At 37.6% G+C, this 27,246-nt stretch overlaps 1 protein-coding gene and 1 long non-coding RNA gene across 2 annotated transcripts in view; one reads left to right on the forward strand and one right to left on the reverse strand.

Annotated features, from left to right (window-relative positions):
- LOC128204252 (uncharacterized) overlaps positions 1–27,246 on the forward strand; it is a 146,689-nt gene that overhangs the window by 36,100 nt on the left and 83,343 nt on the right. The gene's annotated exons all lie outside the window — the stretch shown is intronic.
- On the reverse strand, positions 17,335–19,549 carry LOC128204265 (uncharacterized). Its single transcript, XR_008256141.1, has 2 exons — positions 19,435–19,549; positions 17,335–17,497 (listed from the first exon to the last, which is right to left on the reverse strand). It is a non-coding gene; the product is annotated as an uncharacterized LOC128204265 (long non-coding RNA).

Raw genomic sequence — 27,246 nt, forward strand, 5'->3', positions numbered from 1 at the left:
ACAAGTAGTGGAATACACGTATAAGTAGTGAAATACATGTTCAGGTATTGAAAATCACGGACTAGTAGCGGAAGACACGTACAAGTAGTGAAATACACGTACAAGTAGTGAAATACACGTACAAGTAGTGAAATACACGTACAAGTAGTGAAATACACGTACAAGTAGTGAAATACACGTACAAGTAGTGAAATACACGTACAAGTAGTGAAATACACGTACAAGTAGTGAAATACACGTTCAGGTATTGAAATTCACGGACTAGTAGCGGAAGACACGTACAAGTAGTGAAATACACGTACAAGTAGTGAAATACACGTATAAGTAGTGAAATACACGTATAAGTAGTGAAATACACGTTCAGGTATTGAAATTCACGAACTAGTAGCGGAAGACACGTACAAGTAGTGAAATACACGTATAAGTAGTGAAATACACGTACAAGTAGTGAAATACACGTAGAAGTAGTGAAATACACGTATAAGTAGTGAAATACACGTTCAGGTATTGAAATTCACGGACTAGTAGCGGAAGACACGTACAAGTAGTGAAATACACGTACAAGTAGTAAAATCCACGCACAAGTAGTGAAATACACGTACAAATAGTAAAATCCACGTACAAGTAGTGAAATACACGTACAAGTAGTGGAATACACGTACAAGTAGTGAAATACACGTTTAAGTAGTGAAATACACGTACAAGTAGTGAATTACACGTATAAGTAGTGGAATACACTCACAATCAGTGGCAAACACGTGCAAGTGAAATAAACATACAAATAGTGAAATACACAAACTGGTAGTGAAATACACGTATAAGTAGTGAAATACACGTTCAAGTAGTGAACTCACGTACAAGAAGTGAAATATACTTACATTAGTAGATACACGTACAAGTAGTGAAATACAAGTACAAGTAGTGAATTACACTAACATGTATTGAAATACACGTGCAAGTAGTGAAACAACACGTATATGTAGTGAAATACACATACAAGTAGTGAAATACACGTACAAGTAATGAAATACACATACAAGTAGTGAAATACACGTACAAGTAGTGAAATACACGTACAAGTAATGAAATACACATACAAGTAGTGAAATACACGTACAAGTAATGAAATACACATATAAGTAGTGAAATACACGTACAAGTGAAATAAACGTACAAGTAGTAAAATACACATACAAAGTTGTGAAATACTCAACAAGTGAAATACTAGTACAAGTAATGAAATACACTTACAAGTTGTGGTTTACACGGACAAGTGAAATGCACGTATAAGTAGTGAAATACAAGAAAGCAGTGAGCATAAAAAATGTTTCCCATTCGTTAGTTCCATATCAATCAAGTGCCAAGAATAAGAACTCCGGGCCGTATTCAATAAGCAACGTAGATTGAACTTTAGTTTAGAATTAGAAACTGAGCGTTGTTGTTGTTGTTGTTGAGTTTATAAAGATATGTCCGTGCCCTATAGTGGCTGCATTATGCCTTGACCCCTTCACATCCCCAAGTGTGACTGAAACATATTTTCGAGGCCAAAGGGGGAGTTTTACTCCCACCGTTTTTGGATATTCGCCAAACTAGTAACTTTGAAAACAATTTGCAGCGGACAGAAACTGAGCGTTTTGATTGTTCTTAAGCTGACCAATAGGCTAAATGGATTCACTGAGGTATATCTAAGGATAAAGATAAGATCAATATTGTTAATTGACCCTGGTCATTTCCGGAAAGTTTCGGGAAAGTCTGTTCTTTTGGGTACTGGCCGAGGGATTTTGATTGAAATAACGCTTTTAAATCTAATCGGAAATAAATCAGCGTCATCGAAGACCATGTCGAAAACATGGTATACTGGAGAATAACCGGAGGCATAGTATTTTCGTGACAATGTCTACGGCGTTGTAATGCCAGTATAATAGGTTAATATTTTTGAAAATGAAAATTATGGATATCACCGCACGATCAGTATATTTGTCCAAATATGTTGACGGGCAATCACAGAGAACTAATATAAAAAACACACCAAAACTCGTAGTATTTTCCCGACTCTAATTTAACAGTCTACAAATATTGTACATGAGGAGGTGATGAAACATGAGCTCAACTTTTATGAGCAAGTTCGAAAAGATGATCATAGATAAGCGTCGAAAAATATATCCTAGTATTAGTCGCAGCTCTTTCGTAGCTAAAATCAGTAAAATACTGAGGTTCATATGTTGTTTTCTTGACATTGCCTGACCTGACTACTCAAACTCCAATATACGATCAAAAAGGAACATTACCCTTAACATTGACCGAATAAAGCCCCAGACACTGATATTAAACCGTCCGTGTGAGATAAGTAAAACTCTTGATGAATTTAAAGAACTGTTGTTAAACTGACCTCTCTTTGTGACCTTCTTAATAATTCTGAGTATGTGTTTAAGAACTTGATGAGTGGCCATATGTGTGCGTAACTGGTCCCAGATATCAACTGGAACATTTGAAGTACAAATAGAAACACTTAATTCTTATTGCAATATTTGGAAAATACGTTCTTATGGTAACAACTTCTAGTGCAACTCGAATGCGATTATTCACAATAATAATTATATATACTGCCCATAGTATAGCAACTATATTATCGTTCTACAGAAATATGCGACAGAAAGGTAATATAAAACAGCGGGGAGCAGGCCTTAAAGTGTGTCAACATAATTATTAATTATACTTATCATCACAGGAATATAATATATGCCCTAAAGCTACTATCTCCAATGAAAGAAGTCTTAATATAAGCTCTAAACTATATCTTCAATCCTTTTCCCTGTATACTTGTAATATGCTGATATACGTATTACATAAAGAACTCTGGATGTCGTGGCACATTTTATAATTATAGCATTTGACAACACTATATCACATCATCAACTAAGTAAAGAGTATGTTTAGGTAGGTCTATGTCAGATAGACTAGCGGAAAAAAACTCTGCTTATTAGAGAAATTGTCTAAAAAGCGCCAAGCCTTTCGCTGCTTACATGATGTTTTTCTTAACTTTTTGAGATACTGAGAGGTAATACCTCAACGTTCGTGACAATTTTCAGAATTAATCTTCGTAGATCCGTGTTCATATTGATAAACCTTAATATTGTTATTGCGTGGATTACATTTTTTGAATGATGCCATAACATGTCACTGCTGCAATCAGAATAAGTTGTGGAGAATTTTGTTATTGTTTCCAACTATATGTCGAACTTGATGAAAGTTTATTCAGTTTTGAATAGTTCCATATATACAGAGGTCATTTCATCTTATTCATAATTTACAATCCAAAATTTATTTATATTTGGTCACTATGAACAACAGCAAGCATAAGCTATGTTAAATTAAAGTTTTTGACCGGCATGAAACATCTAACAGTGAAACTAGATTATTAGACATTGAAGTACTGAATATAAAATACACATATATATATATATATATATATATATATATATATATATATATATATATATATATATATATATATATATATATATATATATATATATGTCGTCAAGAGAACTCGTCTATGACATGTGTTATTTTAAGGGAAGTAATTCACGAGGGGAGCTGATGTGCGTTTTTTAGTTGTTTGTAACCATTGCCTTTGCCAAAATTTTAATTCGTGAAATATTTAAATGATGTCACGTGACGCATTAAAATGGCGTACAGCATGTTGTGAAAATATGCAGAGTAGAAAAATGTGGGTTTCATGACACTTGGACGCATGCATGCAGTATTGTTGTGTTAAATCTGCATAATAATTAACATTTATTATTATTGCATGCGTAAGTTGTATAAATCTTTTTGCTTTAGCTGTTGTCACGATGCACTTGTAGTTTTTTGTGTTTAGGACATCGTTATGATTTCATCAGTAAATTAATATTCCACAAGTTTTTTTATAACCTCTCAATCGTTAACATGTCCATTGATTTGATAATGTTGTAAACAATTTTATTTCCAAATTCATGGGTATGTATTATTTCTCCTAAATAGTGTAGTATTTTTACATTGACATTGGCTTATCCATGAATAGATAGATATTTACTAGGAAAGTCTTTATATTGCTCTCTGGTCTTCAAACATTGGTGGAAACCAAAAATGTGATGTCAATAGTCAAGCATGTTCTGCATCCCACTCTGTCCAGCCTTCTTAAAAAAGGCCAGAACTTGGGGGAACTGTGTCAGAATGGACTGATGCAAGGGCACGCATCTCAAGTGCTCTAGCCACCTTGCTGTCTTTGCTTTGTTACTGTCTTTGCTTTGTTACGTCCTTGTAAACCCCTACACCATTAAACTACAAGGACTGCTGTTAAGGTTCTGTCCATCATTTCGAAATAACATGTAACTGTGCCTTTGGATTGTGTTGAAAATATCAGATGCCATTTCCTGCCTGGGCTTCTTTGTCAGACCACCTCTTTGTCTTTGGAGTATTCTTTGACTTTAATTGTCACTGTGTCTTTTCCAGCCTGTCAGTGGCAATACTGGTGCCTTGTTAACAGCAAAGGAGTACCCATTGTGTTTATCTAGGTTTCAAACCGCATTATTTATAGGCTGGTATCTTTTACCCTGCCATAATAGCCACTATAATGCATGTTAAGGGAACTTTTTTAACATTTGGATATTTATTTTTATTAACGCCATAAGTCGATTGATACATAACAATGTAAAATATATTCTTTAACTGTAATTCCACAATATGTTACACTGCATTGTTAAATAAAAACAGAAAAGTAATACATAATTTATTTTTAGCCAAAACCTATCTCTTATTACATTAGTGTTTCATGAAACACTTATTTAGATCGTCTTCTGTCAACAAAGCATCGCCATTTTGGAACTACTAGCTGGTGCGGGTTATCTTGCCTCTTGATATACTTAGCGCAGGGATCTGTCATTCTTGGCTAGGTAAACAATAAGTTGCATCTTAAAGCGAAGAGTCGCCGAAACAAAACTCATCAAAGACTCTGAATCGGCTGTTTATATGGACTGCCATATATACCTGCCATACTTACACTACCAGCCACACAAAGAATGTGTCACCTGCGCTGGGGATATTGTGTCATTTTGGGGATGTATTCCACGTTAGCCAAAGCAGTGGTACACGTATCACTGCATTCATCTGCTGCTACTGTGTAAGTTCTGAAAACATGCATGTGGCATATTGCTGTGATGCATCTTACCCCACCATGCAAGTATTTTAACAGGTGTTGCAGGTACAAAAAGGAGATTTTTGAAAAAGTTCATAACACTGACTAGAATTGTTTTTATAAGACAGGAACATAGAAATACCCTTCTGAAAATTGACAACAGCTAACTTTATTATGGTTATTTAACACTTCGCAACACTGCATATAGCATTGACTTGACGCGGGGACATGCGAGGAAAACTATAAAAATGAATGCAGTGTGCAATATGCTCATATTGTGGGGTATAGTGAAAGATTGATTAAAGTGATAACGTTCATGGTAAGGAATAGTCCATATAAACAGCCGCTTCAGAGTCTTTGACGATTTTTGTGTTGGCGACTCTACGTGTCCATATCCCACTTGTTGTTTTTCTAGCCAAGATCCCAGCGCTAAGTATATTTTGCGCAAATATAACGCGCACCTGTTTCGGTTAAACTCCACTAATAAAATGCGCATTTGAAATCAGGTAGTCATCTTCAGGTAAGGGTATCAATATTTGATAAAAATGTGAACACATATATATATAAATAAGGTTTTTTAAAAGCTTTAATAAAACAAATATATTTATATGTATATTAACCAGGAAAACAGTCGAAAAAAAATCAACCTTATGAATAATGTATCGAGAATATCAATGTCCCGACAGGGGAAGTCACTGCGTAGGATAAATATACTTATAGTGGCTAACCCAATATGGCAGTGAAAAGTTGACAGAAGCCGATCAGCGTCAGTTTTTCATGGAAAACTAAAATTAAAAGTAAAAGGTATTAACCAGTATATCATTTATGTGTCCCTTTTATGTGTTCTTATAACAATTCAGTGTGTTGTAGAATAATAGTCGAATATTTTATTTTACATTGCTATAAATAAATCGACTTGTGGCGTTATAGTGAACACAATATATATCCAAATGTTAAAAACCGTTCCCTAGACGCGCATTATTGTGGCTAGGTAAGGAAAAGCCGTGACAATTATCAAAATCTAGATGGTAGTGTAGACTGTTTCTCTCAATCGCGCCAATGATAATTCATCTCATGATTGTTTTCCAGCTGAGACCAGAATATACCAATACCCAAGGTCTTCACTGTAAGGTCTTGTAGGCATGATGCAACAGCATGTGCCATTAGGGCAAACAAAGTTCTACACAATTGCCTCTGTTATTGCATGTCTGATGTGTTAGACAGTTAAAGGGAAATGCAATGTATCAATAAACTGTTGTTGGCTTCTACATACATGTATATTAAATGATAATATGTTATGGTAAATACTAATAATAGTGTCAGAGACTCAAGCAGATGTTGAATTCACAATTATCAGGGATACCAATTTTTCTCTTTTCAGCTGATTTCCTCTTTTTTGGCCACCAAACTTGTAAATTAAAATTAAATTAAAATTGTTACCTTTAATCTGATCTATTCCAAAAAAAAAATGTTTTTTTATGCCCCCAAAGGTGGGCATATTAAAATCACATCATCCGTCCGTGTGTCCGGCTCAATAATTTGTGTCTGGGCTGTAACTTTCACTTGTTATATATTAAGTGTGATGGGGATTCTCTTATTTCATACTGGTTTCCCTTTATGTTTTTACAAATTTGTGTAGGCATCCTTGGATTATAGGTTCCAGTATCATTGCCCTATTTTTCCTTGACTTTGAACAACTTGGTGTAGAATTTTCAAACTCATTATGCACAATTTTCATGGTCAGGTCAACAGGTGACCCAAGGTCAAGGTCATGATGGCCTTTACCACCAAAAATCCATTTAATTTCGAATCAATAAATTTTTAACAACTTGGTGGAGAGTCTTCAGAATAAGTTAGCACATTAATTTTTGTCAGTAGCTGACCTCAAATAATTTAAGGGTCAATAGATGTCAGTCCAAAGGGCAAGGTGACCTTTTATGAAGTTATGGGCAACAGATAACAGTTCTAATTTTATGAATATTTGTATTTTCATTCTTTTAGATTTTCAGTAATATGCGATGAATGGTTCTTCAGACAAATGTCATAACCAATCAGATTCATGAGAGGGGTCAGGTGATTTGATAAGCCAATCAGCTGCTGCTTCAGGGTCAGTAAGCCAAACAGCTACACAAGAGGCGGAGTCTAAGATCACAAAGGCAGAACCAAGTGACCTATCAATTAGCCAGAATCCACAAAATTTAAATTGGAACTTTGATGACAGTTTAGAGGTATGAACATTCAACAAGATTTAAAAACAAAATGGAGATACTTTTACTCTTTAAAAAATTGTGTAATTGTCAAATGAGTATTTTTAATATTTTATTATTGACCACATCAAGCAATACCAGGTTAACTTTATTTCAACAAGTTTGTGTTTTCCATTTTAGCCATGAATTTTCAGCAAAAATGATTTAAAATTTTGTTCAACATTTTGTCAAACTGCAATATTTTTCTTTTTGATCTCTTTATAGAAAAACCCGTTCAGTGGCTTCTCAGAAGAACATTTGACCAAACTGGACGAGGTTCTCCAATCAGCTAGCGTCCAAGAGTTGCTACAGCAGTCAGGAGGCGGGCTAGACTTGCTCGCTCTGGAACAATCAGAGGCCCAGTTTACAGCCACGCCTATCACTGTGAGTGGAGGGGCTGGGGATGGCGCTATACCCTCAACATCAGCTCACGGTAGGGATAACGATGACATCCTACCAGTGAGTAAAATATAATCATTTCGAGTGATATTTATTAAGCTATTCCTATTTTTGAATACACTATTACAATTATGGTTGCTTAGATTACAATATAAACTACCTTAATTCCAAGTCAGGAAAATTGAGTACATGTATAGTTTTGCAAGCAACTCCAAATGTACCGGTACTATATTTAGACGACCAGGGAATTTTCTATAGTACCCACGGGTCCAACTATCGGACCAATTCTCAACGCAAAATATAATATTTTTCCCAATCTTCAGAAAAAAATCCCAATCAAAAATATTTTTTTTATTTTTTTGATGAAGTCTTTTTACCTGTACTGGTTCATTTTCAACATCCTACGAAATTATGTGATGTAGATTCCTTGTTGTAAGATGGTCGTAAATAATTCTGCGTAGTATTAAGTGCATTTAATGAAGGGTATATATGCTTTTTTTTATTTAAAAAAATCATTCAATGGCCATAATTTGTATGTAGGGTTAAAATGGAGTCATGTTCCTTGTTGTTAGATGGTCGTCAATAATTCTGCGTAGTATTAAGTGCATTGAATGAAGGGTATAGAAGGTGTTTTTTTTAAAAATCCCAACTTGCCCTCAAACTTTAACCTGCCCTTAGACTATAACCTTAGTCAATCAGGGGCCATAACTTGTATTAAGGTTAATATGGAGTAATGTAACCTCCTTGGGTGATGGTCCTGAACAATTGTGTGAAGTATTAAGTAAATTGAATGAAGGGTATAGAAGTTATCAATACATATCCGAATCTGTCCTAAAACTTTAACCTTAGTTCAATAGTCAATCAGGGGCCATAATTTGTATAAAAGATACTATGGAGTTATCTAACCTCATAATGTGATGGCTCTGTACAACTGTGTGAAGTATTAAGTCAATTGAACGAAGGGTATAGAATTTATTAACAATAGATGTTTGTCAAACATTATGCCCCCCTGAGCGCCATGTTGTCAGGATTATAAGGACAATTGAATGAACTATGCATGGACCGAAATGACAGCTGATTTGTCACTGACATTGGATGCCGTTTAGGCAGTTTTAAGATTATGACCATTCAAAGTTTGAGGATAGAGTGTGTTATGATTATGACCTTTGACTCTTTGACCTCAAAATCTATATGAGTCATCAGCTGGTCACCAAAAATCTTAATGTCAAGTTTGAAGGCCATGGGAGCAGGCATTGACAAGTTATCACACAGACAAGCTTTTTTTGTTCAAGGTCACTGTAACCTTGACCTTTGACCCGATGACCCCTAAAATCATAAGGGATCATGTACAGGTCAGACACAACACCAAGTCAAGTTTGAGGGCCATGGGTGCAGGCATTGTCGAATTATCACTTGAAACATTTTCGCATTCAAGGTCACTGTGAACTTGACCTTTGACCCAAAGACTCCTAAAATCAATAAGTGCCATCTTCTGGTCAGGCCCAACTTCCATATCAAATTTGATGATCATAGGTTGAGGAGAGTTGTTAACTTTTTTGTGTTAAAGGTGACTGTGACCTTGACCTTGGCCCGATGACCCCCAAAGTCAAGAGGGGTCATCTACCGGTCAGGCCCAACCTTCATGTTAAGTTTAATGACATTATGTCAAGGAATAGTCAAGTTTGCTTTCAAGGTCACTGTGACCTTGACCCCTAAAATCAATAGGGGTCATATACTAGTCAGGCCCAACCTCAAAGTCAAGTTTGAGGGCCATGTGTGCAGGCATTATTGAATTATCACTCTGACAACCTTTTATCGTTCAATGTCACTGTGACCTTGACCTTTGGCCCAATGACCCCTAAAATCAATAGGGGCCATCTACTGGTCAGACCCAACCTCCGAGTCTAGTTTGATGGCCTTGGGTGCAGGCATTGTCGAGTTATTACACGGACAACCATTTACCATTCAAGGTCATTGTGACCTTGCTTTTGGCCCGATGATCCCCAAAAACAATAGTGGTCATCTACTGGTCAAGCCCAACGTCCAAGTCAAGTTAGTGGTCCATAGGTGCAGGCATTGTCGAGTTATCACTCAGACAACCTTTTACCATTCAAGGTCAGTGTGACCTTCGGCTTTGGCCTGATGACCCCCAAAAACAAAAGGGTCATCTACTGGTCAGGCCCAACTTCCAAGTCAAGTTTGAGGGCCATAAGTGCATGCATTGCTGAGTTATCACACGGACAACCTTTTACCATTCAAGGTCACTGAGACCTTGAACTTTGACCAAATGACCCCTTAAATCAATAGGCGTCATTTACTGGTCAGGCCCGACCTCCAAGCGAAGTTTGGGGGCCATGGGTGCAGGCATTGTTGAGTTATCACTCAGACAAAATTTTACCATTCAAGGTACATGTGGCCTTGACCTTTGGCCCGATGACCCCCAAATACAATAGGGGTCATCTACTGGTCAGGCCCAACCTCCAATTCAATTTTGAGGGCCATGGGTACAGGCATTGTCGAGTTATCACTTGGACAACCTTTTACCATTCAAGGTCACTGTGACCTTGACCTTTGACCCGATGAGCCCAAAAAAACAAGGGGTCAGCTACTGGTCAGGCCCAACCTCCAAGTCAAGTTTGAGGGCCATGGATGCAGGCATTGTCGAGTTATCACATGGACAACCTTTTACCATTCAAGGTCACTGTGAGCTTGACCTTTGGCCCCGATGACCCCCAAATATAATAGGGGTCATCTACTGATCAGGCCCAACTTCCATATCAAGTTTGATGACCATAGGTCTAGGCATTGTTGAGGTATCACTCGGACAAGCTTTAAAAATATGTTACCATTAAAGGTCACTGTGACCTTGACCTTTGACCCGATGAGCCCTAAAATCTATAGGGGTCATCTACTGGTCAGGCCCAACCTTCATGTCAAGTTTGATGACCATACGTCCAGGAATTGTTGAGTTATCACTCGGACAAGCTTTGGTCTACCGACGGACCGACTAACCGACATACCGACATGCCTGTGCAAAGCAATATACCCCTCTTCTTCGAAGGGAGGCATAATAAATATCCCAACGTGCCCTAACACTTTAACCTAAGTTCCATAGTCAATCAGGGGCTGTAATTTGTATTAAGGATAATATGGAGTTATCTAACCTCATTATGTGATGGCCCTGAACAACTGTGTGCAGTATTAAGTCAATTTAAGGAAGGGTATTGGACTTATAAGTGAAAATCCCAACTTGCCCTAAAACTTTAACCAAACGCCGAAGCCGACGACGACGCGAATAGTATAGCCCTCCTTTTCTTCGAATAGTCAAACTAAAAATGGTTAAGGTGAGATTAAAAGTATCTTCCATGGTCAAGAGTGTAAGATAGGCTCTTCCGAACCCGAGGGTAGGGTGTTGTAGTGGAAATGAGGTTTACCGAGTTTCGCAGAAAACACCATGCACGAGGGTTGGAATGAACCTATTTTACATGAGCGGCTATGGTAGATGCTTTTCATCCCTTCATTTAAACACAATAAAGGAAACAATGTGTTTTCGCCCTTCAGACAGCATAACAATCACATTTGACATTACGGAAAAATGATAACTAAAGGTACATGTAAGTTTATAAAGGAAAAGTCACGTTAGGTAACATAACATAGAAGACAACTCACTGGGGAGTGAGTGGTAAATGTTCCATCGATGTAGCGGCTGATAAGAGATGTCTTCCCAACTGCGTAGTCCCCCATTATGATGACTTTGGCATCACTGAAACAACAAACATTTACATACATGAATACATGGCACGTGCAGCTGCTTATCGGTGTACTATTGTTTGTAAATTAACTGATCAAAAAGTGCTCATTTAAATCAAAGATAAACAAAGAATGATAACAACGCAATTTTGTATTGCAGACACTGTGAATTTTTACCGCCTTCAACAGCGTTTTCCAACACTGAGTTTCATTACCTTAAATAATTTTTTTTTGTACTGCATCATTTCTGTGAGCATCATTTAAATGTATGATTTAGTTGGTCAGCGGAAGAGAAACCAGTTTAAACTTAACATCTTTGGATGCTTTGAGGGGTATGAGGCTGACTTTTCGGTCCTGTTCATGAAAAAGGATACCCCTGAATCGCTGATGCCAGAAGTCAGTGTCCTTTGATGTATGCATAGCAGGTACATAGCTGACTGTACGCAAATACGCAGTTGCATAATGAAAGTTTTTGTCATACACAAAACCCCGAATTTTAAATAACGTTGATCAGTGTAATCCCAAATTGACCCTAGCTATGCGCCTGCAAAGGGAAGTACAAGGACTTGACATTAAAGGGGGCGTAGTATACGGGTGTTGCATTTCAACTTATGCACCCCTGTCTCACAACAAACATTTATTTTGTTTTAAGTTATGGCAGGAAGCTTTGGGGGTAATCCCTCAAGAAATTGTTAACAATTTCTAGATCGAAATGGTGAATTGTGGGGATATGTTATTATATAAGGGGCAAAATTTAGAGATAGTCAGAAATTGTACATACTTGGGTATTGTCTTTACAAGTGGAGGCTCTTTTACAACAACTTTTGATACACTAGCAGGACAAGCATCTAAGGCTATTTTTAAATTAAATTCATATCTAATAAAATTCCCGTCAATTTCCATGCAAAATTAACAAAATCATGAAAGTAAGAGCTATGCTAAACGAAGAACACTTTTTATTGACTGATTTCTAATAAGTACTAACATTACGAATTATGCCATTCTGTTGTTTAAGCCATTTTATGCACTGCGGAAAATGGTTTAATATACGGGAATGTACTGAAACCCCTACATCCAACGTGTACGGTAGTTTTGAATTTAGTAATCAAAAAAGGTTAATTTTTGTTTCATTTTACATCATATATGATATTAACAACATTTATACCATTGACTTGTTTACATTTTTCCGTGTTACGCAGAGTAATAGGAATGTGAAAAGAAAAGTCACGTTTTATAGAAATTGCTCCTCTTCTCTAACAATGATATATTTGTTGTTTATATGCACAAATGATCAATCTAGGCCGCTAGCTTCACGCCGCTAGGCCGCTAGGCCGCTAGGCCGCTGAATCGCTTGATCGACTTATTTTAAAAATTGTTGAAAATCGCTTCAGACTAATGATTTGTGCATATAAACAGCAAATATATCATTGTTTTAGAAGAGCAGGCAGGTTTGCATGCTTTAAATAGAAAACTGTTTGATCAACGTTTTTGAAAAAAAATGTTGAAAATCGCTTCAAATTAATATGTTGTGCATAAAAACAGTTAATATATCATTGTTTAAGAAGAAAAGGCATGTATCCATGCTTTAAAATAAGATACCATATTAGGCCGCTAGGCCGGAAAATGATATTTTGTGCATAAAAACAGCAAATATATCATTGTTTTAGAAGAGAAAGCATGTTTGCATTCTTAAAAATATATGAATGTTTGATCGACGTTTTTGAAAACAAATATTAAAAATCACTCCAAATTGATATTTTGTGCATAAAAACAATTAATATATCATTGTTTAAGAAGAAAAGCCATGTATCCATGCTTAAAAATAAGATACCATATTAGGCCGCTAGGCCGCTTACTTCACGCCGCTAGGCCGCTAACTTCACGCCGCTAAGCCGCTAGGCCGCTAACTTCACGTACATACGCTTTTATGTGTTTTAACAGTCTTTGAAGAAATTACAATGACATCTATATGGTACACAAAAATTGAATTCGATAATGCTGGGTGGATAAATTCACGGCTAGGGCTCGGGAATAATTAGTTTCCCGTACATGATGATTACACTGGCGTGTACAAATCTCGTATATTATAGATGTGCGGAAATATACAAGTAACATTACCCGTACAAAATGGAGACACGGACATGTTGTGTTCCCGTATACGCTTAGTGTTCGGGAATGTTTAGTTTCCCCGTATATGATGAATATACCCATGAAGCATATACAGTATGAGGGGAGGGGCTCCCTCCTAGATATTAGGACTTTATACATATATATACCCATGGGGCATATACAGTATGAGGGGAGGGGTTCACTCCTAAACGTTAGGACTTTATACATATATATACCCATGGGGCATATACAGTATGAGGGGAGGGGTTCACTCCTAAATGTTAGGACTTTATACATATATATATACCCATGGGGCATATACAGTATGAGGGGAGGGGTTCACTCCTAAATGTTTACTTTATACATATATATATACCCATGGGGCATATACAGTATGAGGGGAGGGGTTCACTCCTAAACGTTAGGACTTTATACATATATATATATATATACCCATGGGGCATATACAGTATGAGGGGAGGGGTTCACTCCTAAATGTTTACTTTATACATATATATACCCATGGGGCATATACAGTATGAGGGGAGGGGTTCACTCCTAAATGTTAGGACTATATACATATATATACCCATGGGGTATATACAGTATGAGGGGAGGGGTTCACTCCTAATGTTAGGACTATATACATATATATACCCATGGGGCATATACAGTATGAGGGGAGGGGTTCACTCCTAAATGTTTACTTTATACATATATATACCCATGGGGCATATACAGTATGAGGGGAGGGGTTCACTCCTAAACGTTAGGACTATATACATATATATACCCATGGGGTATATACAGTATGAGGGGAGGGGTTCACTCCTAATGTTAGGACTATATACATATATATACCCATGGGGTATATACAGTATGAGGGGAGGGGTTCACTCCTAATGTTAGGACTATATACATATATATACCCATGGGGCATATACAGTATGAGGGGAGGGGTTCACTCCTAAATGTTTACTTTATACATATATATACCCATGGGGCATATACAGTATGAGGGGAGGGGTTCACTCCTAATGTTAGGACTATTTACATATATATATACCCATGGGGCATATACAGTATGAGGGGAGTGGTTCACTCCTAAATGTTAGGACTTTATACATATATATACCCATGGGGCATATACAGTATGAGGGGAGGGGTTCACTCCTAAATGTTAGGACTTTAAACATATATATATACCCATGGGGCATATATAGCATGGGGGAGGGGTTCACTCCTAAATGTTAGGACTTTATACATATATATATACCCATGGGGGCATATACAGCATGGGGGAGGGGTTCACTCCTAAATGTGAGGACTTTATACATATATATATATACCCATGAGGCATATACAGCATGGGGGGAGGGGTTCACTCCTAAATGTTAGGACTTTAAACATATATATACCCATGAGGCTATATCACTTTAAGTAAATCGTAGGAATTAACTAATACAATTTGCAAATAAGTCCACAGACGACTGTTTCAATTTACCGAAGAAATGGGGTGCATAACTAATATATGTTGATTTTATATTGAAAGGTTGCACCTAATATATTTAAGAAGTGTCCGCACTGTCTTTTTGTCGGATACTTTTATGGCCTTTTCAATTAGTGCATGTCGCGCGTAGATCATTTGTTATCGTAATCATATGGCCAGTGGGTCATAAATCTGCAAAACACAATTTATTAAATTTATTAATTAATTTCAACGACAAATTGCGGAAAATACTATTATCAAATTGTGCATAAATTGATTAATGAAAAATCAATGAAAACAATATATAAATAAATAAATCGTCCCTGCATGGCAGAGATTTTACAAGCAGTTCGTCCCTGCATGGCGGGGATTTTACCAGCAGTTCGTCCCCGCATGGCGGGGATTATACCAGCAGTTCGTCCCTCCATGGCGGGGATTTTACCAGCAGTTCGTCCCTGCATGGCGGGGATTTTACCAGCAGTTCGTCCCTGCATGGCGGGGATTTTACCAGCAGTTCTTCCCTGCATGGCGGGGATTTTACCAGCAGTTCGTCCCTGCATTTCGGGGATTTTACCAGCAGTTCGTCCCTGCATGGCGAGGACTTTACCAGCAGTTCGTCCCTGCATGGCGGGAATTTTACCAGTAGTTCGTCCCTGCATGGCCTGGAATTTACCAGTAGTTCGTTCCTCCATTGCGGGAATTTTACCAGCAGTTCGTCCGTGCATGGCGGGGATTTTACCTTGGACTGGCTGGACCGAGATTCAAAGTCCCCGCTATGCCGGACCTGGGGGCCGTGGCTACAAATGACTAGTGCATAACCAGTTTTATACAGTAGGCTGCAAGCGTTTGGTCAAACTGTACTCTCTCTTGTTCAGTATTGGCTACAGGGTTGCTTGTAAATAGTTTATAATATAATTTGAAAGTTGTCTCATTAATATATATCAGCTCAACAATGCATTTATCTTTGCTATATTTTGATTTTAAAACTTCTGCTGCGACGGTGTCGAATGCCCAAAATCTACCAGTCTTTCATAATAGGCTAATCTAGAATCTGTATGGCATTGCCTAAGTAGTTTTCAGTTAGTCCACTGTCACATACGTCGTACAGCAGGTCTACGAAATTCGTTGGATAGTCTTAGATTAGTCGTACAAAAGTCAGGATATTTACAACGTTAAATGTCGTCAAAGACGATGGTCGTAGATTTTTAAATATGCTTAGTATGTAATTTTTGCCACCCGACACATTTTATAGGTCTGTTGTGCGATAACCTAAGACTCATATATAGAGCTGTGGGACCACTCTAGATGTCATTCATCGCCGGTTTCGCGGCATTTTGGGTACAAAATGACTCCTTTGGCGAATATCCCATCAACCGATGGGAGTAAAACTCCCCCTTTGGCTTAAAAATTCTGATTAAGTCACACTTGGGGTTGTGACGGGGTCAAGCCATAATGCAGCCATTATAGGGCGCGGGCGACCTTTATAAACTCAAATACAACAACAACCTAAGACTGCGTTACGTTTTGTATATATTTGGCGTCATCTGAAGTCATTTGACTATGAATTATAGTGCTAATAATCTGAGGCCATGATTACAACAGTCTCAAGTTCAAGTCTAGACTCAGACTCAGAAAAGTATTTTTAAAAAGGAAGGATTTTTTTTTATTCCATTTCTTTTACAAAAATGTATGTAAATGATAGAAAAACATTCAAACAGAATATATTTCAGCACATTTTACCATTAATGCTCTGATAAAAGGCAAATTGCAATGAAAAGAAGTTTTGTCAAATGAGTCTAGAGTCTGAACTCAGACTTGAGACTGTTTTTAAACACTGCCCCTGACTTACTTAAACATATCACAAACATGGGATCAATGGCATTGCTGCAGTATTTTGAACTGGGACAGATAACACAACTCACAGCTGTTATCTCCAATTTCTGGCAAAGAACGCATTTGAGCCCTTAACAATATGGTACAGTAGAACCCCGTTGGCTCGAACTCGCTTGGCTCGATTTTTTCGTTGGCTCGAACTGGATGTAAAGGACCGATTGCTTTCTACTGAAGTTAAACAATCCCGCTTGGCTCGAATTTATTGAGGTATTTTCGCTGGTCCCTGGAAGTTCGAGCAAACGGGGTTCGACTGTATAAGCAAAACACAGCAGTTGCGATTAGTTTTATTGTGTGTAGTGTACAATTAACAGCGGAGCAATTCTCACGGTGCCTGGCCGCAATGACAATGGCCAGCTTGACACATCCAGTGACCTTTGTTGCAGTGGTGAAGGTGTTGGTGATGACAGTCAGCATTCATCGTGCAGTTTAGAGCTCCTGAAAAAAGTCGGTGAAGCCATATTGTTTATGTTGAGAGAACATGTATATGTAAACTTCTTAAAGTGACTCGCTCATGTTTTTGGACCAAAATTTAGTTTTTCCGGTAATGCATCTGAAAACACTTATTTTATTATTATTTTACTCTATGATATCGAAATTGCAGAAAAAAATACAGTTATAGTCTAAAAAAAGTATTTTGGTTTGGGTGGAAATGTTGACCTTTTAAGGATATATTGATGATATCACGTGATAATGTCAATCAACCAATCATGCAACACCACAGCCGTAATTAATTTTCAAACGCGTTATAAACGTTTGAAAATTGTGGTCATCAAAGACGATATTTGAGAAAATACCAACATTTACTGAAGGGTTCCATTTTTTGATATTTTTGTTTTAAAGCTGCACTCTCACAGATTTAACGTTATGACAACTTTTTTATTTTATGTCTTGGAACGAGCCAATTTATGTGAAAATCCATGTAAACCAGTCAAATAAGAGTGCGACCAATAATAGATCGCAGATTTTTATATTGAAGTTAAAAAAATATTGTTTTATGCATTGTTTCCTTAACCATTAGTCACGGTTCAAGCCATAAAACATTACATTTGGAACGGAAATATGAAAATCTGCGATCTGATCTTTTGTCAGCAGTCTTTTATCATTGGTTTGCAGATATTTACGCAAAAATTTGCTCATTCAAAGACAAAGAAAAAAAAGAAAAAAATATGTGAGAGTGCAGCTAAACACTCCTTATGATTTCCCTCACTTTTTTTCGTAACTAAAAAAGTGCCTTTTACAAACCATGAGCGAGTCACATTAAAGTAGTGTTCCAATACATATTTCATTGCCACTTACGAACATATGTTTTTCAGTGTGTGTATACCACGTGATAAATTGCGTTATACATGCTTCGTCGGAAAGTAATATTTTGCTTCGAATGAAGACTTCAAACAAAGATAACTTTACCATTTCTTCACCTTTAAAATAAAAAATGGCGCAGACTTCGGCGCGTAAAGAGCCCCACCGAGATTCATTTTCACGATAATAGTGGCGTTCCGCAGTGTGAGTATACCACGTGATAAATTGCGTCATAAATGCTACGTATGAAGGCACTGTTTTACCTCGAATGAAGACTTTAAACAAAGATAATTTCACATTTATTCACCAATTAAATGCAACATAGCACAGTCTACGCCGCTTACGGAGCCCCGCCTTCGGTCTTGACCAGAGTTTGATTTAGAGTTTAGTTTTAAAAAATATCTTCGACAAATCTTTTCACAAAACGGCCGTCTCGCGTGCGGCGGAGAATGCTGGCGGAGTTTGGGGTGAGGCGCATCTGGCGACCCCCCTTGCCAACAATTTAAATCACATAAATAGTTCAGTTCTGAGATAGAGGCGCAAGTCAAAAGGTTTCGCCCCCTCTAACATCAAATCATGGACCCGCCCCTGCAGAATCAAACCAGCGACTCCTTGATAGGAAACAAGTATGTTACCACTAGACCACGGAACTGCTCTTTGTGGTACAAGGGCGGGCAATTTTATATCAGCATACTTATCTCACGGTAGAATGTAAAGATCCTACAATTCCAGGCGGAACTTCGTTTTTTGGCGTTCATTGCGCTTCCATCAAAATGGTCATAAGGACATTTACCGCATAGATTCTGCCCATAATTTAACAAGTGTACCTAAATCGGAATACCTCGGCCATTATCCAACAGAAATGACTACCGTATCCCGAAGTTTGCCGGACATGGCCGAGTTGTTACGATTGGAGTGTACCTAAATCGGAATACCTCGGCCATTATCCGAAATAAATAAAATATCCAAGCTTGCCGGAGATGGCCGTGTTGTTACGATTGGAGTGTTCCTGGGCACAGGGAACGTGAGGTAGTTTTGAATTACTTCAGAATACCTTTGGAAAAATGTCTTACCAGTGCCATCGCCATTCGAACAGGTACATACACGATTTACGCAAGCAAGGGCTGCCGTGCCTCCGCATGTTGTGACAGTGGTATCACATGTGGAGGTGTCTGTGCATGTTTCTGCGCACGCGTATGCTGAAACCATGTCAAGAGGATAAAGTGGCATTTGGACACTCGTAAACCGAAGAAAAGACAACAAATTTCGTAGCAATCGGAAGCATAAGTTAAAGTAGGTTAATTTAAAATAATACTATTAATGAAGTGTAGTGTTTAACGAGTAATTTGTTTGACTGACAAATTTATTGCAAATGAAGTACGTGTATATTATTCCATATGTCTTTAAGATTCCCAAGAGTAAAATCTTGAGGCTTCACTGCTAAATGGATACTACTACGCGATATTCTTGCAGCGTAAACAAATGTAAAATATTCTGACATTTTAAACCGTCCATGTACATCTGAGGATGTTTGGAAGAAATGACCGAGTAGCTCCGATAGGTCTGCATGTTGAATTGATGTGGCAGACCACAGGAGTTAAAGATGTAAACCATATGTAATATTTGAGGAAATCTTCTAGCTGTTTCAGAAGCCGATTTTTAATACAGTTCAATGTTTTGTTTGATCTTAGTTATCAACATTCGGAATACCTCGGCCATTTTCCATCGAGTAGATCACGTAGTAATTTCAATTAAGCCGTTAAAACTTTTTGACTTTACTCTTGTTTTTTTATTTATGTAATAACACTCACTGGCAATCGATTTAAACTATGTAATTACAAAACACACGTTTAAACACTACAGTGTATTGATACTATTATCTAAAACTTGACGAACTATTTCTACTGATGTACCGGCATAAATCCGAGGTTGTTTTTGATGAAGAATGACCGAAGAGTTCCGAATGAGTGATCAAATACGTTTATTGATTGGTCCATTTTTATTTACTTATAACTACTCACCTAACATACCATTAAAATGTGAAACAGGATAACATAGTCTATTTTTTTTTGTCAGATTATTTTCGCATCAAACTCTTACTTACCCACAGCCAAAGCCAAGAAACAAAATGCAGCTTTCATAGTTTAGCGATATTTTGAATAATATATCGTCCACACACAAAATATCCTTCTCTTTTAAATAATCGGCTGCGCATGCGCCACTCGATTTTGCGAAATCACGATTTATACGTAGACAATAGATCTATTTGGAAACGCAATAACTGTTGTATATAGGGCATGGGAAATCGCACATGTCCTTAACATATGCTGACGGTTTATGCAAATTCAGCTCGCCAAAAACGTCTTATCAATAAAGTCATAAAAATATGTGTCTTGGTAAGTCATACTCAAACGATAGGACAGGTTTAAAAATGGACCAAAAATGTTTATATCTACCGTTCACCTGATTAAAATCAATAAATTATAACGACAGACTGCGAATTTGCTGAAATAAATGTACATGTATAGGAAAACTTGAAAAATACTGCCATCTCAAATATTATGTTGACCACTTATTAGGCATATTGGTCAGTCACACACAAAACCAGGTCATGTTATGTCGTAAAGTTTGAATTTGAACTTTGAGAAGCATATGCACGTTGAACTACAAAGGTGAAATACAAACATGAAATACAGACATGAAATACAAACGTGAAATACAGACATGAAATACAGATATGAATTACAAACATGAATATAAACATGCAATACTAACATGCAATACAAACATGAAATTCAAACATGCAAAACAAGCATTGAGGAGTTCCGAATGAGCGAGGGGTCTTGCCAAGGACACAAGGCATATTTGTACAATTTAAGTTACACGTTCTGGTGTACGAATCTATTTTTAACAGAGGCGAAATTGTACTGATACGCTCGACTTTCGGTGCACTTTAATGTGGGTTGAGAGGATTGGTACTCCTTTTTATTTTTAACAATCTTGCTATACTTGTGTTAACGCTGCGAGAAACTCCTTCGTGAATCTTGAAATAAACGTGAACTATCCCAACACCTAAAACATGCATTGTCAACCCAATGCCTGCTTTTCATTATTTATGATTGTTCAGTGAGTTCGATTAGGTTGACCGGTTAACGCAGTGGTTAGCGCACTCGCTTCTCACGAGGGTGATCCGATTCCCGACCTGGGCGCATGTGAGTTTGGTTAGTGGTCACCAAGGACGAGTGGGTTTTCTCCGGTTTCTCCCACACCACAGGACCACACTCTCGCGCGATATCGTGCCAACGAGAGTGACATAGTATAAATTAACATATCTTCTTCACAATCGTTGTAAAATATACATAATGTTAGAACTAAGTGAGTTGGTATATTTTGTTATTATATGCTATTGTCGTCAGGTTTTAAGTGGAACCCTTCTTCGTTATCGCCTAAGTTGTTTGGCATTTATGGACACGATACAGATAAAGCACATGCAAGATTCACATGAACTTTTAATGTCAATGAACCAATATGGGTCACATGTGAGCTTATTTTGTTGAGCATTTGGAACAACTTGATCGTAAATCGTGCACAGTTATCATACGTTTGAACCTTAGAGCACCAAAAGGACAACTGATTCAAAATCTAGATCATTTCACTGGAGCGCATGCGCGGAATGATGTTTGGAACAGCGCATGCGCAGGATGATGTCACCTTTGATGTAAAATGGGAGTATAAAATGGTTTAAAAAGTTTTCGCTTCTCTGTTACAAACATTTGTTCGTCACGTTCAAAATGAAACTTACTCTTTTCTGTGCTGTTGCTGTTGCAGTTGTTGTTATTGGTAAGTTCCAATTTAGCTTATTCAAACATTTACTACTTACTAACTAATGCATTTATGGAAAATATTTATTACTGATAAGATTGTAAATATGTATTAAATAGCACAAAAGCGCTCCAATATTAAATGATTGGTGAATGCTAAAAGATTTACTGCGGTCTACTATAGTCTCATAAGGTAAAAATAATTAGCACATTTTTGCGTAAATATCTGCAAACCAGTGATGAAAAACTGCTGACAATAGATCAGATCCAAGATTTTCATTTTTCTATTCCAAATTGGCTTGTTTTATGGCTTAAACCATACTATTGGTTCGGTTAAACAAAAATGCATAAAACATCAATTTTGAAACGGAAATATGAAAATTTGCAATCTTTTGTAAGCAGTCTTTTATCACTGGTTTGCAGATATTTAAGCAAAACTTTGCTCGTTCCAAGACAAAAAAAAGTTGTTAAACGTTCAATCTGTGAGAGTAAAGTTTACAACGTTGTTAATGTTGTCGGTGCTAACTTTTAAATCGATACTGATCGGGATGTTTAATGGACGCACGCGTGATCTACTGTATTTCCATCAAGATTTAAGACACATGTTATAGCTGTACTTGCAACTTTGATTAACACATTTTAGCGCATAATCACATAACTCATGTATAACAAGTTAACAACGATGTTGTTAATCACGTTGTTATCTTTATCAAGGATCTGAACAACCGATCATTTATGTAACATCCATTCGGAACTCCTCGGTAAAACAACAGACCATTTTATGTAACATCCATTCGGAACTCCTCGGTAAAACAACAGACCATTTTATGTAACATCCATTCGGTACTCCTCGGTAAAACAACCGACCATTTTATGTAACATCCGTTCGGAACTCCTCGGTAAAACAACCGACCATTTTATGTAACATCCATTCGGTACTCCTCGGTAAAACAACCGACCATTTTATGTAACATCCGTTCGGAACTCCTCGGTAAAACAACCGACCATTTTATGTAACATCCATTCGGAACTCCTCGGTAAAACAACCGACCATTTATGTAACATCCATTCGGAACTCCTCGGTAAAACAACCGACCATTTTATGTAACATCCATTCGGAACTCCTCGGTAAAACAACCGACCATTTATGTAACATCCATTCGGAACTCCTCCGTAAAACAACCGACCATTTATGTAACATCCATTCGGAACTCCTCGGTAAAACAACCGACCATTTATGTAACATCCATTCGGTACTCCTCGGTAAAACAACCGACCATTTTATGTAACCTCAATTCGGAACTCCTCGGTAAAACAACCGACCATTTATGTAACATCCATTCGGAACTCCTCGGTAAAACAACCGACCATTTATGTAACATCCGTTCGGAACTCCTCGGTTAAACAACCGACCATTTATGTAACATCCGTTCGGAACTCCTCGGTAAAACAACCGACCATTTATGTAACATCCATTCGGAACTCCTCGGTAAAACAACCGACCATTTATGTAACATCCATTCGGAACTCCTCGGTAAAACAAACGACCATTTATGTAACATCCATTCGGAACTCCTCGGTAAAACAACCGACCATTTATGTAACATCCATTCGGAACTCCTCGGTAAAACAACCGACCATTTATGTAACATCCATTCGGAACTCCTCGGTAAAACAACCGGCCATTTATGTAACATCCATTCGGAACTCCTTCGTCAAACAACCGGCCATTTATGTAACATCCATTCGGAACTCCTCGATAAAACAACCGGCCATTTATGTAACATCCATTCGGTACTCCTCGGTAAAACAACCGACCATTTATGTAACATACATTCGGAACTCCTCGGTAAAACAACCGACCATTTATGTAACATCCATTCGGTACTCCTCGGTAAAACAACCGACCATTTATGTCACATCCATTCGGAACTCCTCGATAAAACAATGTATATGGACAGTTTTAAATGCCAAAAAAAACATTTTACATCACTACGGTTTTCGGTAAAACAACATTGCTTGCATATGGACGGTTTGAAATGCCAAAAAAACCCATTTAACTTCACTACAAATAGATCGCCTAGTAATTTCAGTTTAGCAGTTAAACTTATTGACTTTACTCTTTGGATTCTCAATTATGTATACAAAAATACTTTATTGGCAGTAAATTAAAACTTATATATATATACATATATGAAAAGGGACGTTAAAACACTACAATAAATTAATACTATTATCAAAATTTTACGATGTACTGGCGTACATCCGACGTTGTTTTCGATGGAGAATGACCGAGGAGTTCCGAATGATAAAACATATTTAGCTACATTGATTGTGAAGAATTGAGGAAATAACGCAAACTATGTGGTGCCTAAGTAATAGTTAGATGACATGAAGTAAATTCTCAATGATAAAGAATGGGCGGAGTGGGCGTAAAGAACGAGCCCTTCTTTATCGTTAAGATATTACTTCATGTAATCTAACTGACTTAGAAAGTAACCTCATTGGCTGATACATTGTCAACCCAAAATCTGACGCAGGGAGTGTGTATCGGATGAGTGGCACTAGGCGGACCTTTAAACACCCACGGAAGTTGAAATTCTTTATGATTAAGTCTTGTACTTATCCGCAATTTCATTTGCTTGACATTTAGTTTGCATTTTAAAAATGATGGTAATGTTAAAATGGCCATATTTATTCAGCTACAGTGAGCGCGGAGCATTGCGCTAACAACCAGGATTGTCACAACAGCACCGTTACAGTATGTGCCTTTACTCACCACGATAGTATGTTTGATAGTAATGTTAAAATAGCCATATTTATTCAGCTATGGTGAGCGCGGAGCATTGCGCTAACAACCAGGATTGTCACAACAGCACCGTTACAGTATGTGCCTCTACTCACCACGATAGTATGTTTGATAGTAATGTTAAAATGGCCATATTTATACAGCTACAGTGAGCGTGGAGCATTGCGCTAACAACCAGGATTGTCACAACAGCACCGTTACAGTATGTGCCTTTACTCACCACGATAGTATGTTTGATAGAAATGTTAAAATAGCCATATTTATTCAGCTATGGTGAGCGCGGAGCATTGCGCTAACAACCAGGGTTGTCACAACAGCACCGTTACAGTATGTGCCTTTACTCACCACGATAGTATGTTTGATAGTAATGTTAAAATGACCATATTTATACAGCTACGGTGAGCGCGGAGCATTGCGCTATCAACCAGGGTTGTCACAACAGCACCGTTACAGTATGTGCCTCTACTCACCACGATAGTATGTTTGATAGTAATGTTAAAATGGCCATATTTATTCAGCTACAGTGAGCGCGGAGCATTGCGCTACCAACCAGGATTGTCACAACAGCACAGTTACAGTATGTGCCTTTACTCACCACGATAGTATGTTTGATAGTAATGTTAAAATGGCCATATTTATTCAGCTATGGTGAGCGCGGAGCATTGCGCTACCAACCAGGATTGTCACAACAGCACCGTTACAGTATGTGCCTCTACTTACCACGATAGTATGTTTGATAGTAATGTTAAAATGGCCATATTTATTCAGCTATGGTGAGCGCGGAGCATTGCGCTACCAACCAGGATTGTCACAACAGCACCGTTACAGTATGTGCCTCTACTTACCACGATAGTATGTTTGATAGTAATGTTAAAATGGCCATATTTATTCAGCTATGGTGAGCGCGGAGCATTGCGCTACCAACCAGGATTGTCACAACAGCACCGTTACAGTATGTGCCTCTACTCACCATGAGATCTGTAAGAGCCACCAGTGCGAATGTGAACGTAAGTATTACACCATAAATGAGGACAGGTTCCTTCTTTTGTTCGTTCGTTATAATTCTCATATCGGAACGGAAACCAGAAGGCAGAAGTCTTACCGTCCAATAAATAACGCACTGATACAATTTAACGCAAATTTACTTACAAGTACGCATCTGTTTAAAGTGACTCCTCATTTTTTTGGACCAAAAAAATTACAGTGTGTGTATACCACGTGGTATACCGGTCATGCATCTGAAAACACTGACTTTTTCATTAGTTTACTGTATGATATCAAAATTGCAGAAAAATATACAGTTATAGCAGAACAAAAGTATTTTGGTTTCAGTGGGGTTCGATATTCGAGCAAATATCAGCATTTACTTTGGTATTTTGTTTAAACACTCCTTATGATTTGCCACACTTTATTTCATACTTAAAAGAAAATGTGTATTTAACAAACCATGAGCGAGTCACTTTAAAGCCGGTCAACGTAGATATGGTGCAAAACAGATACTCCAACCACAACTTCTTCGCTCGATCTGTATAATCTCAATAACTCTGATGTACAGTAGTACAGTAGATGTGGCCAGTCATGGGATTTTAGGCCCGAAACAACTTTTTGTGTGAAAATGAGATACGAGTTCTTCCTGACAGAATTATTCTTAAGGAATACATACTACGGGGGTTAAATTCTTTTTTTAACGAAATTATGGGAAAAAACTAGAAGGGCATATGTTTAAGAAACACAAGGAATTTTTCAACTTTTGTTTTCTATATTTATTTATCCCTTTCGGTAAATTAAAACAATTGTATTATTTGTGATATTGCGCTATATAGCCCCAATAACTCCACTTGCCTCTTACAGCAAACCCTACATGTAACGTTATAGCACTTGCCTCTTACAGCGAACCCTACATGTAACGTTATAGCACTTGCCTCTTACAGCGAACCCTACATGTAACGTTATAGCACTTGCCTCTTACAGCGAACCCTACATGTAACGTTATAGCACTTGCCTCTTACAGCAAACCCTACATGTAACGTTATAGCACTTGCCTCTTACAGCGAACCCTACATGTAACACTATAGCCTCAATTACTCAACTTGCTTCTTACAGCGAACCCTATATGTATATGGAAGGGATTATCCGCCAGTTAATTCATGCTGCTTTATGACATTTCTCATTGCATTCGTCTAAATGACAGGTGCCTTCGTGCAATTGTTTCGTGCCTTTTTGTTATTGACAAAAAAAATTGTCTATGTGTACAA

This window comes from Mya arenaria, chromosome 10, assembly GCF_026914265.1.
Source record: "Mya arenaria isolate MELC-2E11 chromosome 10, ASM2691426v1".
NCBI classification, from domain to species: Eukaryota; Metazoa; Mollusca; class Bivalvia; order Myida; family Myidae; genus Mya; species Mya arenaria.